This window comes from Macrobrachium nipponense, chromosome 19 (genome assembly GCF_015104395.2).
Source record: "Macrobrachium nipponense isolate FS-2020 chromosome 19, ASM1510439v2, whole genome shotgun sequence".
NCBI classification, from domain to species: domain Eukaryota; kingdom Metazoa; phylum Arthropoda; class Malacostraca; order Decapoda; family Palaemonidae; genus Macrobrachium; species Macrobrachium nipponense.
Window position 1 is genome coordinate 20,555,786 of NC_061088.1, and position 18,525 is coordinate 20,574,310.

Below are 18,525 nucleotides of genomic sequence, written 5' to 3' on the forward strand. Positions count from 1 at the left end.
GTGCGTTGTGTGTGTTTGTGTCTGTGTGGCTGTGTGTGTGTGTATCACGTGTGCTTGTTTTGGAATTGCATTGATTAGAATTGAAGGGAAAGCGAGAGGGAAGGTTTGGGGGGAGTCAGCTCTGATGGGTGGTCAAGTTAGTTACCATGTTTATATTTTATAAGCATGCCAATGCTAACCTATAGTCAAAGTGCCAGTAATTTCTTGAATAGAATTATGCATTCACTGATGTAGCAATGCGATTTTATGAAGCAGTTCTACGATAAATTGCGTCTGTAAATTAAATCATTCCTCTATCAGTAAGTTAGTGAATGGTCACCGCGCTTAGATGCGGGGTGCAATAGGTTATGAGATCAGGTTCGGCCTACATAAAACGTAGATCGAAGAGACCGGGACAAGTCTTCGGAGAACCGTCTTGGCTCTCGGTACTTCGTTGGTTCCGACTGATTGCAGACTTTGCTTCTACTCTTTTTCTCTTGGAACATCCAGAATGGTAATGGATTAATTTAGAATTTAATACCATTTTTTAAGCTTCTAATAACAGGGCTTCTCTTTAATCCATTGTCGTGCAGATAAATTAACATTGGCAGTCGCACAGGTGAAGTAAATTTAAAGTTTAACCTTGGATTTTCATAAACAGGGTAGCTGTCGACTTTTGATGTTGGCAATGATGGTGTGTTCCGTGTTTTCTTCCACCCAAGTCCACTACCGAACAGCTCGACAAACATCTTCGGAAATATGCCACAACTGGTGTGGCGAACCTCCTAATCTGGAGTGCTGTGATCCGGTGACTCGTAAGTATAATACTAATTCGACTAGATTCCGACATCTAAATTGTCGCTGTTTTTTGCAAAAGCCAGTAAGAAGGGTGATACAGCCTTCGCAACTTGTACCTAAATCAAATTTAGCGAATCATGAACCAAGGATTACTTCACTTCTCACGACTGACTTCTTGTGCATTCATTTTCTTGAATTATTTCCTGGCTGCTGTATATAAGTGTAAATCGATTTTGATGGTTTGTTTTATTTGTTATGCTCTATAGTACTCTGCTATCCATTGCCGATTCAAATTTGTTTTTACAAAAGTTCGCTTAGCTAGTTTATAATTTTCTTTTGAGAATATATATATACGGAGCCATACAATAATTTGTGACTATTTACTGCCATAGCTTTATTTATGTATGTAAATCTGTACATATTACCCTTGCATTTTTGGAAACTGTTTTAGGAAGTTAATGGCATTTTGGATTACTTTTAAGAAATTTAATTTACTGCACTGCGAGGCCGTGTTGTTGTTGTTGAAGATTAAGCTGGCCTTATGCCAGCACAGGTTCTTGCTCACAGAGCAGCCCGTAGAGAGATTCCGGACACTATATCGTCAATGGGTTTGTTTCTATAGCGTTACTTGCTTTACATAATAAATAAAGGCTAATGAATTAAAATAGTATACTTTTTACTTTCAGGTTGTGACCATTGGTGTGGTATCCCTCCCGATCTCTATTGCTGTGACGCCGCGTAAGTAAACACTGAAGATCTTTGTGTATATACATGTGTATATATATGTGCGTGTGTGTGTATGTTCATCTTACAAACATTCGGAGATACGAACAAACGGGATCGCAAATTATATTTGTTCGGACAACTCAGATTAAGTTCAAAATTTGTTCTGCGCGCCAATTCTATAAAAATACAGTACTGTATGAAGTACATAAATTGTGTTTTAGTATGAAAAAAAAAAAACCTACAAGACTGAATTACCTTCATATCATGCTGTACTTGAATAGGCATGAAGAATACAGTAAGCAACTCGTTCATAAGTAGGTTGGTGTCTGGACACACACTCGGGCACTTGCACCATTTATTCAACTTATTTTCCAGCTCTTCCACTCCGTCCTGATAACACTTCTGGATTATATGCACCTTCCGCACACCTATCATTAACCATTTTTTTCCACACATGACTGGACTGTCTTAAAATACAATTATCTATTCTTTCACCAATGCTAACCCTTTTACATATCTCAATATATATATATATATATAATATATATATATATATATATATATATATATATATGTATATATACCATATATATATATATATAAAATTGTATGTATAATATATGTATATATATGTATATATATTATATATATATATATATGATAAAAATTCATATTATATATATATATATCTATATATATATATATATATATATATATATATATATATCGAACTTCAAATGTCCTTTAATATCTAATTCGCTCTACCTCGGAATTAATATATTTCATATATGTTTAACCGAGGGGGAATTTATTAAGCGATAATAGAATTTGCGATCGACAGGCGCGAACCATCGACCTCTCAATTCCAGGACTGGCAGTGAATCCCCAGACCACGTGTGGGCAAAAGCACTACCACGCAACGAGAACGAGATGGGCTGTATGCAGTATCCAAAACAAAAAATACCTGTGCGCGGCAGGTATATGAGGTGGGAGGCGGCATATACTTATATATCTTGCGGTGGCGGGGTGGTCTGGGGCTTCACTGCCAGTCCTGGAATTGAGAGGTCGATGTTCGCGCCTGTCGATCGCCAATTCTATTATCGGTTAATAAATTCCCCCTCGGTTAAACATATATGAAAATATATTAATTCCGAGGTAGAGCCAATTAGATATTAAAAGACATTTGTAGTTCAATATATGTATATGAATCACGGTTAATGTGATAGACTTATATATAATATATATATATATATTATATATATATATATATCTATATATATATATATATATATATATATAATATATATGTGTGTGTGTGTGTGTGTGTGTGTGTGTTTAATATGAATTTTTTCATATCGTGATTCATATACATTGATTAAGCTACAAATGTCCTTTAATATCTAATTTGCTCTACCTCGGAATCAATATATTTTCATATATGTTAACAGAAATGGAATTTTTTAGTTTGTAATAATTTCGTCCTCTCGTGGATTCGAACCAACCCACGTAAGGGAAGGCCTGATTTCCTCTCTGTGCTATGGTTCGAATCCACGAGAGGACGAAATTATTATCAATCAACTAAAAGATTTCCCTTCGGGAAACATATATGAAAATATATTAATTCCGAGGTAGAGCGAATTGGATGTTAAAGGACATGTGTGGCTTGATGCATATATATAATCTGCACTTGTTTATACACACGTATCGAAAAGGATGAATTTATAGAACCTTTAAGAAGCTGTTTCGCTTAACAGGAGTTAATCCTAATCAATGTTTTGCCATTTCAGCATAGGGAAGTGACCCGTTAACAGCCAAATTCCCGTAGCAGACTGAAGCCTTTTGGCCTCCTCCAGTAAGTATTCAGGATTTTTAAAATGTCTGCAAAGATCCACTACCGCTTTTCCAGTATATTTATGAAGGTGTAAATGAAATCCATTTCAGCTGAAGCTTGTGACCGCTAGTTCGATTATCTGCCATTCCATTAAGAGGTGAGAGATGTGTATTTCTTGTGATAGAAGTTCACTCTCGAAGCTTTCAATTATTACCTCAATGAGTCATGTCAAGTGAATTTCAACTCACACACCATGGAAAACCAAGATACATCATCTCTTATAGTAATTATCTTATTTGCACAAGACTAATCTACAGAAATATGGGACATTTATGCCTTTAGATATTTTGTAAGTGGATATTTTGGGCATGATGCACAGTTCAAGAAAGAAACTGATGTTAATAATTCTTCACTTAGGTATAACTTGGATAGTCAGTATTTAGAACTGTCCATTTTTTTGCTGGATCAACTGTCCAACTGCCTCTAATCATACGGCGTATGATCGAGGATTTTAGCCTCAGTTGAAGACAAATCTTCATGTGCAGTTTTGCAGGACAATACAACATCCGAAAAACAGAGTGGAAAAGGTTGATAAATTCATCAGTACATTCTTTATTTCCTCATAATACCAATATATGTTGACATGAACCAGTGAACTGTAGTTTCTGTCAGAAAACTAGTCATATGAATTAAATTACACTCCTTATAAAACTACTGTTAAGTGAGATTTGATGCAATCAGAAATTCACAAACATTATCGATGTTTATTTGTTCACTTCTGATTTGGTTGAAGTATACATTGCATTGATCTTGACGTGTTAAACTATTTTCAAAGGATTTTGACCAAAAATAATTTTTAACTAATTTTCTTTAAATTCATTGTTTATAGGAACATAGGCCCTCAATATGAAAGTATATATAGGCAGTCCCTGGGTTACAGCATTCCAACTTTACAGTGCTTGGCTCAGTTAACTTGATTTTATGGCACTGTAACCCGATGTACGGCGCTGAAAGGGCCATTTATTCCCCTTGATATTATGAGGTTCCGGTTTACGGCAGTTTAATGTTATGATGTTCCGGTTTCCGGCATTTTAATATTGTGATTTTCTAGTTTACAGCATTTTTCGAACTACGGCATGCTGCCGGCTGTAAACCAGGGACTGCCTGTAATCACTTACAATGAACGTCGTTATCTCAGATGGCATAATTTACTAAAACTCTTAATTTAGTATTTAGAACTATTCAGAAACATAAAATGTCTCCAATTTCTATTATTTAGGTACTGGATGCATTTCTACATAGGACCAAAACTCAAGAGAAATGCAATTTGAAAAAATATAAATATTTGTAATTTCAGCCTGTGAATTGTACGCGTATGCAATAAAGGACACACGGATAGCAAATCTGTTGATGTGGGTACGTTGTTTGCTCGGGAAATTTGGGCTATAAAGTGAAACGTCGTCACCAAAAGATCAAATAATTGAATAAAAGTTAATTTTATCATGAGAAGGAAAAAACTTGCTGTTACATAAGATGGTGTCATTAACCTGTCTGATTCATATCTTCTAAGTGGCATTGATTCAGTAATAAGATGCATTTACTACAACCTGGTAATCTCCTTTAAGGAAATAAGAACAGAATGTGGTAGACATTTAGGGAAGTAAGCGCCACTGAAAAGTCTTTACCATCACAAAGATCTTTTGCAAAAGAGGTTTGCTTACCAATCAAGACGCATCAAGTGGATGCGAAAGCAGTGGTCATTCAGCGCTGAAAAGGAAATTGAAAGTAAAAGGTTTGAAAGGTGTAACAGGAGGAAAACCTCGCAGTTGCACTATGAATCAATTGTTAGGAGAGGGTGGAAAGTAAGATAGAAGAAAGAATATGAATGGAGGTACAGTAAAAGGAAAGAAGGGGGTTGCAGCTGGGGGCCGAAGGCATACTGCAAAGAACCTTAAGTAATGCCCATTCATGAGGTGCATTGATGGCACTACCTCCCTACGGGAGATAATCTTATTCATTACGTTTTAACATTGGAGTCATTTGATGTAGCTTTCTGGAATTAGAAATTATACATGAATTCTGATAGAAAGGAATGACATTTTTATGGTCATTGTCAAGTTATTGGATTCCAAGCAATGTAAATTTTAAGAGGTTATTGTAGCTCATATCCAAAAAAGAACGTGTTTGAATACCATTTTACTAAAAGGTTCTTTCAACTAATCGGCTAATTACATTAAATTTGGACAACTTTCAAGTTAAGGTTAGACTTTGGTTTAAAGAATGTATTTCCAATTTACCAGTGACATCCTTTTTTTAACCTCTCCTGTAACCCTCTGTTCTTCAGCCAGCCGTTGTTCAAAATCTTGATTAAGTAGTCCACCATTATGTTATTATGGTTGTAATGAAAGGAGACATTTATTGTCTTTATAAATGGAAAAATAAATTATTTCTTATTTTTGTTAGGCCATGTATTTTTTTTATTCTAACACACGATTTATGATAATATAAGAAAAAAGAAATGTTTGGTTTAATTTTTACCCAAGAAGGAACCTATATCCATATATGCAAATAAAAATTGTGATAAAAGGTAGAAATATATTAATATAAAAGGAATAATAAAGTTACCTTTATGCTTATGCTTTTTCTTGTGAGTGAATGCAAATAAACACTTTTTCTTTTCTGTATCCTACGCATACATGACGCAGTACAATTACTGTTTCACCCAAGACAAATCCAAAGCTCCAGTTGAGTTAATCAAATCAAATCACTATTTGCTCAATTTGAGTTTTACAGGGTTCAGACTTTACGCTGCTTGGCTCATGGTGGCGTTAACTTGATTTTATGGCATTGTGAGCAGCTTTATGGTGCCATAAGTGCCATTTATTCCCATTATTATTATGATGTTCCGGTTTACAGCGTTTTCTGGATTGCGGCACACCCCTGGAAACAGAACCCCAGCCGTAAACCAGGGACTGTTGGATATAGGGAAAGGTGGAGTAAAAAGTCCCCCTGAAGGAACAATGGATTCTGGGAGCCATAGTTTCTGCAGCGGGATTTTCATGAGTGTCATCGGAAGCTGATATTACGGCCAATCTACAATGTGTATCACATCTACTATCATACCTTAACTTTGGATAAAAAGTCAAAATGGGGCATTTTGCCCGACATGCTGGGTAAACTACACATATCATTAGAAAAATCATATGCATAAAGGTAACTTTAACAATCCTTCTATCTCAAAGTATTCCCTCCTTTTATCACAATTTTTATTTGCATTAAATTATGAATAACAAGACTATAGGTTCCTTCTTGGGTAAAAATGGATCCAAAATTTTTTTTTTCTATTATTATACATCGTGTAGTAGAATAAAAAAAAAACATGGGCTAACAAAAATAAGAAATAATTTATTTTTCCATTTATAAAGACAATGATTGTCTCCTTTCATTACAAACATCCCCAGAGGCGTAACAATAGGGTGGCAGAGGTGGCAAACTGCCACGGGCCCAGGGCCTATAATGATTAAAGGGGCCCATGAACGTAGAGTTACAGAAAGGGGGCCAAGGGACCCAAGGGATATGGGCCCATGGCCGTAAAAACAAAAAAAATTTTGGCTACTGCTTACCGTTATATTTTAATGATTTAAGAAAAAAATTATTTCAAATTCCTCAATATAATACTGGTAAATGATTATTATAACAGAAATTGAGAAGACAATACTTGTGAAGATGAGTGCAAACCTAGTACCTCAAAAGACCATGCACCTGAGCTCTCATTTGACACAATAACATCGTTGTGGCCTACAGACCGAGGACATTTTAAGGAACAAAACTTGGAGGACTAAACAAAACGATTTATCATTATAAATGGACATTGCAAGCCTAATTGCCATTTCAAAAAGGATGCAGAAGATCGCTCTTTCTCTGAAAAATATTATCATGTAGTGTCCAAATCAGGTGTGAAAATTGAGAGGTCGTTGTTATGTATTCATGTTCTTGAAAAGGCTTATTGTGAGACATGTTGGTTGTTTGCTAATCGAGGAGCGAGTAGATTTCAAGGTACATGGATTGACTGGAAACACATAGGTAAGGGTATGAAGAGGCACGAATCATCCCAAATTCACTATAATTCATGCCCAGTATATGAACAATGGCGCTTGCATGGAACTTTGAGTGAAGCACTTGAAGGTAATCTTCAAAAGGAGAAAAAATACTGGCGTCAGGTTTTGGACAGATTATTAAATGTAACTCTTACATTAGCGATGTGCAATTTGCCATTTCGTGGACACAGAGAAGGAACACAAGCAGAAGATGAAGGTGATTATAATGAGGATGAAAGGAAACGTGGAAATTTGATTTGCATTATTGAGTTGCTTTCTAAATATGATCCAGTTCTTTCAGAATTAATCAGTAAACGTAAAGGTAAAACAAAGTATATGAGCCCAATGATACAAAATGAACTCATTCATGTGCTTTCAAAGGAAGCTGAAAAAGAACTTACTTGTGCCATTAAAGCAGCTCCATTTTATATCATAATGTTAGATACACCACAGGATATTTCCAAAATTGTGTGAAATATACCGTTAATGTAGCATAAAATATGATGATAATGGAAAGCCAAATGCCCTACAAATTAATGAGTCTTTCTTAGGGTATCATAAGGTGGAGGGCCAAAGTGGAGCTGCACTATCATAACAAATTTTGCAAATAATTAAACAAAGAGGACTCTCTATTTCAAGGTGTCGTGGCCAAGGATATGATAGAGCTAGTAACACGAAGGGGATATATAAAGGTGTGCAAACAAAAATAATTGATGTTAAACCCAGTGCAGTTTATGTTCATTGTGCTGCTCATAATTTAAATTTGGTGATTAATGATGCTGTCAAGGATGTGACAGAAATGGCCCAGTTTTATGATATTGTTCAAATAGTCTATGTGTTTTTGCATTGAGTATCAAGTGATGGGACATATCATCTAGCTTAATTTCTGAATCAGGCACTCACAAAGGGGTAACTATTAAAATGTTGGACCCAACTAGATGGGCTGGACGTTATGATGCGGTATTTGCTCTCAAAGTTCGATTCTGTGATGTGCAGAAAGCTCTAGCACAAATAATATTATGCAGCTCTAAGGCAGACGAACGCAATGAAGCCACTGCACTAAAGAAATGTCTTGAAAATTTTAATTTTGTATTCCTTTTGACGTTTCAGTCCAAAATCTTAGTCAATAAATTTAGTATAAAAAATGTTGCAATCAAAAGCAGTTGATCTTGCTAAGGCAGCAGACCTCTTAAAGGTTTGCATGGATGAGATGTGCAGATTAAGAAATCAGTTTGAGGGAGTAAAGAAGGAAGCAACAGATACAGCCCAGATGTGGTCAATCAGACCAAAATTTGAGAAAAAGAGACTTCGTACCGTAAAAGGACATTTTGGCGAGCTTTGTGGAGACCAAGGATTAGAAGATCCTGAGAGTTTGTGTAGAGTAACTGTTTACTATCGTACTCTGGACATCATCACAACTCAGTTTAACTTCCATTTTACTGGCTTGCATGAAGTTGTCTCATCATTCTCAGTGTTGGAACCAATCTCATTGCAAAATTTATCTGACTCGGAGCTGTACGAAAAAGCATCTAATTTTGTGAAAAAAAAAAATACCACAACGATGTGTCAGAAACATTCACACAGGAAATTCTCAGCATGAGATCTGCTCTGAAGGGAGAAATAAGCACAGTTCTAGTATTAAGGACCTTGCTAATATGTTGATCATAGAAAATCACTCTATTTCAACCAGTTCCCCTGAGGTTTGCACTGCAATGCTATTGTTTTTAACTATTCCAGTCACAACTGCAAGTGCAGAGCGTTCATTCTCCAAACTAAAGCTTGTTAAAAACTATTTGCGAAGTACAGTAGCACAGGAAAGATTAAAAGGACTAGCTCTTCTATCAATTGAACAAGGAACTGCACGTAGATTGAACTTGAGTAAAGTCATTGACAGATTTGCTGAGATGAAAGCAAGGAAGAAAGAATTCTAGAAGGTATAAGGTATATTTGTTTATTTAATGATGGTATACCTAGATGTTTTGGATCAAGTTGTGTTTATTTTTATTTTATAGGCATCGTAATTATGCAATAATGTAACGGCCGCATAGGCCTACATAAGGGGATTCATCTGATTCATTATTGAGAATATGTAATTTAGATGTTTTTTCTAAGCTATGTATGTATTAACTATTAGTAATTATAGTTCAATGCCTGCATATTATATTTTAATTTCTTATGCCTACCAATTCTACGATATATCAAATCAATCTCTCTACTCTCTCTCCCATAATATATATATATATATATATTATATATCTATATATATATATATATATATATATATAGATGATATATATATATTTCTTCTTCTTTTTTTAGGTAATGGGGGCCCACTGTAAGAAAATGCCACTGGCCCATTCTCACCTAGTTACGCCCCTATATAATGGTGGATTACTCAATCAAGATTTTGAACAACGGCTGGCTGAACTTCAAAAGGTTACAGGAGAGGTTAAAAAAAAAAAGGATGTCACTGGTACCGTGGAAATACAAACTTTAAATAAAATTCTAACCTTAACTTGAAAGTTTGTCCAAATTTAATGTACCGGGTGTTTCGAAATTAGAGCCCCCCTCCACAGAACAAATGGAAAGTTATGAAGTTTTCTGCTATAGCCTATCTCCAAGTACATTATCTTAAGTTTCTATTAAGCTATTTTTCATTTTACATTTCTTGTATTTTCATACCGAGTGACGGAGTTAGATACACGGAGGAAATCAGATGGAATGACCAAATCCGGTCTATAACCTTCAGAGAGGCCAGGGATGCTGGCTCATCCTTCATTTCACGTTCCTGGATAGGTAAATACATTAAAGAGGTGAATCCTTTGTTAAAAGAAACTGGAGAAAAAATCCATATGACTGTCATCGCGGAAAGAGTGAGAATCTTGGAAGACCTGAAGTCCTTTCTCAGGAGTCAAAAGACATCATAGCTGAGGCAGTGGGTAGATCAAGAAAGTCTTTTCGTAAATTGGCGCTTGAACGAGAAAAAAAAAGGGAGAAAGAAGAGAAGTTATAGTGCTGTATATCCTGAGTTGAAAAAATCTGGTATCAAGCCATTTCATGTTATCAGCAAGCCCAACATCACTCAGCAAGAGAGTGAAGACCGTGCATGGTTTTGTGGTTCATTTCTTAAAGATTGGGATGGAGCTGACTTTCTCTATGTTGGCGCATCAGATGAATTCTTTATTTACACAGTCAGGAAGCCAAATCATAAAAATGACATCATTTAGGCTGCAAAGTTGGATTATATCAGCGATGACATGCTCTATCGCCAAGTTGTGAAATTTCCTGAATGTTTGGGAATTTTTCTCTGTTTCACAGCCAAACAGTTAATGTGAAACATCAAAGAAAAAGGACAGTCATGGAATGGTGAATACTTCAGAGAAACTGTGCTTACTGGTGGAGTGTTTCCTTTCCTCAAAGATCCTGAAAATGTGTTATCTGTTGAAGAAGTCACATTTTTGCATGATAAGGCACCATGTTTCAAGGCTCTTCAGACACAGGAGCTGCTTCGAAACAGTGGTATCGATTTCTTCTCGTCAAGTGAATTTCCAGGTAGCTCCCCCAACCTTAATGTGTGTGAAAACATTGGTAGTATCTTAAAGGATCGTGTTGAAGCATGCACAGTGAACTATGATGGTATACCAAGCCTCGACGACCTGCGAAGAGAGGTGACCAAAGTGCTCAGGGAAATGGAGTTTGAGTCTCAGCTTTTTTGCGATTTGCTGAAATCATACCCCTCAAGAATGCAGGCTGTGGTACAGGCAAATGGAGGCCACACAAAATATTAAATACTCAGAGAGAAACTTGAATAAATACCTGTTCTGAATTACTTTTGTTTTTGTCCATATCAATTTTAATCTATGCTGTAGAGGGGGGGGGGGGGCGATCTAATTTCGAAACACCCTGTAGTTAGCCAAGAAGTTGAAAGAACCTTTTTAGTAAAATGGTAATCAAACATGTTCTTCTTTGGATATGAGCTACAATAACCTCTTAAACCTGATATTGCTTGGAATCCAATAGCTTGACAATGGCCATAAGAATGTTATTCCTTTCTATCAGAATTCAAATATAATTTTTGATTCTAGAAAGCTGGTTCAGATGACTCCATCGTTAAACGTGTCATGGATTTCTTCTGGTAATGAATAAGATTGTTTGAAATCACTCTCACATCCACCTGATACATCTTGATTGATTGGTAAACAAACCTCTTTTGTAACAGAATCTTTGTGATGGTCAAGAAATTTCAGGAGCTCTTACTTCCTTGAATGTCTACCACGTTCTGTTTTTTTTATTTTCTTAATATAGATTATCAGGCTGTAGTAAATGCATCTTATTGCTGAAAAAATGCCACTTAGAATATATGAATCAGACAGGTTAATAATACTATCTTATGTGACAGCAAGTTTATATTTTTCCTTCTCATACTAACATTAGCTTATCATTTAATATATTTGATGATCTGGTGATGATGTTTCACTTATTGCCTATATCTTCCGCGCAGACAGTGGAATCATATCAGATTTGCTGTCCATGTTTTCTTTATTTTGTACACATACAAGTCACGTAATGTTTGGCATCAAGGGAGCGTCGTTGACATCACGTGCTGAAATGACAAAGTTCCACATTTTTTATGATTGCATTTACATTGAGTTTTGGTCCTATGTGGGAAAGCATCCTAAATGAATATCTTTGAAGGAAGTTAAGGACAGTTTTATATTCGAAAACAGTTCTACGACCAAAATCTAGTTTTAGTAGCTGATTTCATCTGAAGTACTACAGACGTTCATTCTGGTTATTTACTTTTATATTAAGGGTTTATGTTCGTGTAAACAATGAATTTTATTAAAACGAGTTAGAAATAATTTTTGGTAAAAATCATTTGAAAATATTTCAACACTTTAAGATACTTCGACTAACGTAGAAGTGAATAAAAAGATTTCAATAATGTTTGTGAATTTCGAACTGCTTCATGTCACACTTAAAAGCAGTTACAAGGAACAAAACTTACTTTGGATGATAACTTTTGTGACTAAAACCTGTACTACTACTACTACTACTCACTGGTTCATATCAACATATATTTGCTTGGCGAAGACATAAAGGATTTACTGATGGATTTTATCAAACTTTTTTTACTATTTTCTAGAAATTTCTTGCCTATTGGCTTCCATTCAAAAAGGCTTGTGTGTTCGATTGAGGTTAAAAACTTTAAGGACTCATGAGAGTTGCCTTACGATCAGGGCATCTGGTCCAGCAACAAAATGGACAGACATAAACACTCGATTGTCCAAGTTATAATTTTGTGAAGATATGAAGTTTCACTCATTTCTCGAGAACAATGGAACATGACGAACATTTCCGTTTATCTACGGTTAAAAATGTTCCACGTTTCTGTCGAATAGTCCTTTGCATCTAGGAACGTTACGGTAATATGAAAGGTGCTGTTTCTTGATCTTACTTAGTACTTAAGCTGAAGTTTAACCGACATGACTTGTTAATCGAACAAATGAAGGTCTCTGTTCCTCCTTCACATAATTTAAGTATAGTCTCTCATGCAAGTTCATGGATGTCTCCGGGCATAAAGCTGAATGCCCTCTAACTCCTTTCTGGACAATGGGTCTGTATAGTGAACGTAAGACGGGCACACACCGAAACTTTATACGGCAGAGTGAGATAGTTGGAGATTCGGCCAGTTTCACACTCCCAGACACCTGTCATCCAGAAAGGGGTGAAATGGACATCTCTCTCAAACACCCGGACATCCATGAACTTCTATGAGTGACTGTACAAGCTGCTGTGGACCTCTGTTACAACGGGATAATCATATACTCAATGCTGAAAAAATGATAAAAGTAAACATATAACTACTTGTCAGTAATAATGAGTTTTGGTTTCTAGCAAACACTTGAAAAATTTTGAATCTTGACTTACTAAAGAAGGTCAAAATGCTTCAGTCTGCTATGGGTGTATGGCTGTCAGCAGGTCACTTCCCTATCCTGGAAAGGTAAAACACTGATTAGCTACTGTTAAGTTTAATAATTTCATAAAGTTACCATACATTCATCATTGTCGATACACATGAACAGCGCAGATTGTATTATGTATATAGGTCTTCCAGTCCTTCCTCTTAAAACTTCTGAATTATACCCACACTTTGCCAGACAATCATCAACCACTCTTTCCATATAACCAAACCATCTCAAAATACCCTAACCACTTTACCCTTCTATATATCTCAACATTTCTCACCATTTCCATTTTTTTTTTTTTCAACCACTCTTTCCATATAACCAAACCATCTCAAAATACCCTAACCACTTTACCCTTCTATATATCTCAACATTTTTCACCATTTCCATTTTTTTTTTTCATGCAGCACGTAAGACAAAAGCAGTTTGTTTCAATAACTTTAGCATTTTTTTTTATTAGCATTTAACATCCAAATTTCACCCCCAATACCTTTCTTGCTTTACGTAATATGTAACTCACCTATTTTCTTCTTTTACTCTTTCATACTATTTACACCTAAATTCTTCCACAAACTATATACTATAGTAGATTCACATCAACCGTGCCTCTGATGTCTAGGCCAGTCCCTTACGACGCTCCTGATTGGCTGTTGATAAGCCAATCACAGGACAGGGCTAGAAACTCTCAGTCTCTCTCGAGAGTTCACATAAACAAGATGTATGTTCTACTTCTCCTGAGGGATACATCTTTCAAAAGTATCCCTCAGGAGAGGTGGAACGTACATCTTACCTATGTGAACTCCCGAAAGAGACTGAGAGTTTCCAGCCCTGTAATTGGCTTATCAACAGCCAATCAGGAGCGTCGTAAGGGACTAGACTAGACATCTGATGCACGGTTGACGAATCTACTATAGTATTCATTGCTGCGTCTCGCTGGTTTCAATTTAATCTCAAAACCTTGCTCTTGTTTACATTTACTATCCTCTTTCTCCTCTTGTAAACACTTCCAGACTCATTTACCGGTTGCTGCAGTTTCTCTTCGCTATCATGCACTGCATTAAGTGCAAACATTAACCATTCCACACTCCATTCACGACTCATTTTCTTATTCGACAACTTTTTCCATCCTCTAACCTCTCACATCACTATCTATAAAGATGCTGAGCAATTACAGAGACAACCTTGTCTCAGATTCACATTCACACCCAACCAGTCACTCTCCCGTCTACATATTGTAATATACATTTCAGAAAAAAACTTTTAATCGCCTTCAATACCTTATCTTATATATCAAAGTCGGGAGTTCTGCCTCTCAGTGCAGGGTTAACAGCACTGTTTTTACACACACACACACACACACACACATATATATATATATATATATATATATATATATATATATATATATATATATATATATATATATATATATATATATATATATATATATAGTATATGTAGTGTGTGCGTGCGGTGTATGTATACATTCAAATAAACATCTTATACATATATATATATATATATATATATATATATATATATATATATATATATCTATATATAGTATATATATATATATATATATATATAATATATAATTATAATATATTGTATATATGTGTAAGTGTTTATACATATAATGCACAGAAAGTAACGCTATACGAATGTTATATAAAATTTAGGTCAAAGACTAACCGCTGCTACCAGTGAGGTTATTCAAAAAAAGGAAATTGAGAGTAAAACCTCGCATTTGCACTATACAACAATTTTCAGGAAAGCGTGGAAAGTAAAATTGAAGAAAGAGAATATGAACGAAGCTACAGTAAAATAAACAAAAGTTTCTACTATGGGCGAAGGTCGCCTCCCCCCAAAAGTAACTTAAGCAATCAATGCATAGAGTGCGCCACTTGTGGTGCACTGACGGATCTAGCTACAAACCCACTGACTACAGTGTTCGGATTCTCTTTCGGCCAGAATATGTTTGCAATCCGAAATACCTTTAACTTGCTAAAAATAAAACTATATCTATACGGAACGGAAAATGTGGTGAAAAAGAGTAATGTGCACATACTCTTGTATCGATAATGTTGCATCGTTAATTTTACACAATCTATTCCATGCATTCTTATATTCTCAAAGAAAATTAAAAACGAGTTGGACGAACTTCATTAAAATACATAGTGTGTCCGTGTAAAAACAAAAATCGGAAATGGAAAGCAGAGCACAGAGCATAAATAAATAGATAAACAGACCATCATAATAATTATTACTTCAACAAAGTACCCAAGAAATTATTCAAGAAAATGGATGCACATGAAAACTGTCGTGACAAGTGAGGTCGTTCTTGCCCCACTTTTTAAAAATTTGCAAATCCTTCATTTGCTCGACATTCTACAATACAATGATAATTTGCAAGCCACATATCTATAATCGTATTATACCTTTCAAAGACTAGCATGGCTTTTCCTTTCGACTTACGCTTTGCTTGGTTTATATAAACATTTCTCATTTCAAATGACAAAGGCTAAGATGGATGCCACACGCTTCAGTTATTTCCATATTTTCATCAAGCAACCAGCCTACTCGAGCGATTTATGCTTACTTTGATGGCAGCACCACGGCCAGGGAGTACTGTTGCAACAACTGGGGATTGCCGGTATCCCTCGAGCTGTCCTTTGGTGGTATTGGGCGGCCATGGTGGAACACACCACGAAACACACGAGCATCGCCAGTATTAGAAAGCGCCAGCTAACCTGTTTATGAAAATTCAAAGTTAAACTTTCGATTTACTTCACCTGTGTGACTGTCATGTTAGTTTATATGATGATAATAGCTTTAAAATGTCATGTTAGTTTACATGCCTGATAATGGCTTTAAAGTAACTTTATAGGTAGTAGTCGTACTACAAGCCAAAGAGATGGAATTAAATGCAAAATTCATTACCATTTTGGATGTTCCAAGCAAAAGCTGAGTAGATGATGATTCTGCCATCAATTGGAATGGAAGAGCAACCGACGATCAAGACGCTTCTCTGAAGACTTGGCCCAGTCTCTTCGATCTGCGTTTTATATAGGCCGAACTAGATCTCTGTGCAGAGTCCATCGTTCTCTTTTATTTCATTTATTTAATAAATTTTTCGTAGAGTTGTTTCATGGGTACTTATGTGGTATACCATTAAATGTATAATCCTGTTAAAAAAAAATCAATGGCACTTTGAATAAGTGCGCGTTTGGTCTTGGTTGGGGGTATAAAAACTAAACATTGGCAACTGCGCCGAGAAGTGACTCCTAAACAACGCAACACTTGAGGTTACAACATACCGATAAAAACAAGCGCTTCCAGAAAGTGACTTGGAAACGTCATACGTTTATTTGATATTCATTATACATGTGAAACCAAATTGGCTGTGAAACATAATAAATCCCAGATATTGTATTAACTGAATAAGAACACTATATTAACACAAATAATCCACTAACTCTTGCATTATTATATATGCAAACTTCTATAGCAACCACAATAAAAGGATAGGAGCCGCTTCAAAGGCATATCACTAATACTACTATAGTGCATTGTTGCATATTTTTGCATAAGCGATTGTGTCCATATTCCTGATTCATCAGATAGTTTATCCATCACTTGAATAAAGTGCAAACGCAGACTTAGCAGCTATGTTATTTCAGCAATAGCATCTGTCTGCTATCTTTGTATGTCAGAAAGATAAATATCGGCGAATATTTGCATGCCATCCTGTTTTGCAGTTGATTATGAAAGAACCGTTTGAGATGGCGGTGATAGATTAATTGTCATTTACCTGTGAGTAAGAGTGGGAATGAGGGAGTTTTTTTTTTTTTTTTTTTTTTTTGCGGCGGATCTTCAGAGATTCCTTGACTATTTAAATACACAACATCAAAACATGAAATTCACTTGTGAAATTCAGAACAACTTCACACTTCCATTCCTTAACACCACCGTTACTATAGTAGATTCACATCAGCGGTGCATCTAATGGGTAGGCCAGTCCCTTACGACGCTCCTGATTGGCTGTTGATAGGCTAATTACAGGGCTGGAAACTCACAGTCTCTCGAGAGAGTTCACACAGACAGGATGTACGTTCCACCTCTCCTGAGGAATATGTCTTTCAAAAGTATCCTTCAGGAGAGGTGGAACATACATCCTGCCTATGTGAACTCTCGACAGAGCCTGAGAGTTTCCAGCCCTGTGATTTGCTTATCAACAGCCAATCAGGAGCGTCGTAAGGGACTGGCCTAGACATCAGATGCACCGTTGATGTGAATCTACTAAAGAGATCAACAACACGTTTTGTATCTACTTCAGTTTACAGAAAGTCCCCACATACTGGACCAGGTCTTAATATTCCAAGCTTTTTACCACTTCTTTACAAAATAAATAGCATGGAGACCCTTTTCAGTCGAATATACAATATTATTTCCAGTTTCATCGGATTTGATCAGGAAATTCAGTGTCTGCAGAGCCACTTTTGTTCTAATTCATTTTCAGTCACTTTGTTTCTTGGATCCTTTCTCAATAAGAAGTTCATCCCACAAGTCCCAAATTTTAATGTGTTGAGTAAAATTTTATCTTTGTAATTTTAAAGAAGTATAATCCATGCAATTATATGCAATTGCATATGAATAAAGATTTGAATTGAATATTAGTTATATAAAACTTCCATACTTTGGAAAACATAGCTTCGAAATACAAAAGAACCTTTACAATTTATTAAGAAATACCTACCCACAGATACAGTTTATGGTTGTTTTTACCAATAAATTAGATTTTTTTCACCAATAAATTAGTTTGTTTTTACCAATAAATTAACCATTTTCTCTTACCTAAGAAAGAAGGACCCGCTGCCTGTTGGCTTATCTTCATGTAATGTTTCCCAGTTTAAATGCCCCGACTGTAATACCAAGCATATTGGTAGTTGCAACTGTTGGTGACAACACGGAATTTCTGAGCACTTGGAGAGGAGCATCGGAACTTGGTTTCCACTCAAAATCGTCACACTTAGCTATTAGAGAACACTCCCGCCAGAAAAACTAGTTTCACTCAACAAGACTTCTCCCGTAAGGGAGTAGTGCCGTCAGTGCACCTTATTCG

The 18,525-nt window shown here is 35.8% G+C and overlaps 1 long non-coding RNA gene across 2 annotated transcripts; it reads left to right on the forward strand.

The window, feature by feature from the left end:
* Positions 1–364: 364 nt before the first annotated feature.
* LOC135214755 (uncharacterized) lies at positions 365–6,064 on the forward strand. Of its 2 annotated transcripts, none has more exons than XR_010314463.1 (5): positions 365–493; positions 641–794; positions 1,464–1,515; positions 3,291–3,355; positions 4,614–6,064. It is a non-coding gene; the product is annotated as an uncharacterized LOC135214755 (long non-coding RNA). The 2 variants fall into 2 exon arrangements; XR_010314461.1 differs by having other exon boundaries at positions 4,692–6,060.
* Positions 6,065–18,525: the final 12,461 nt, after the last annotated feature.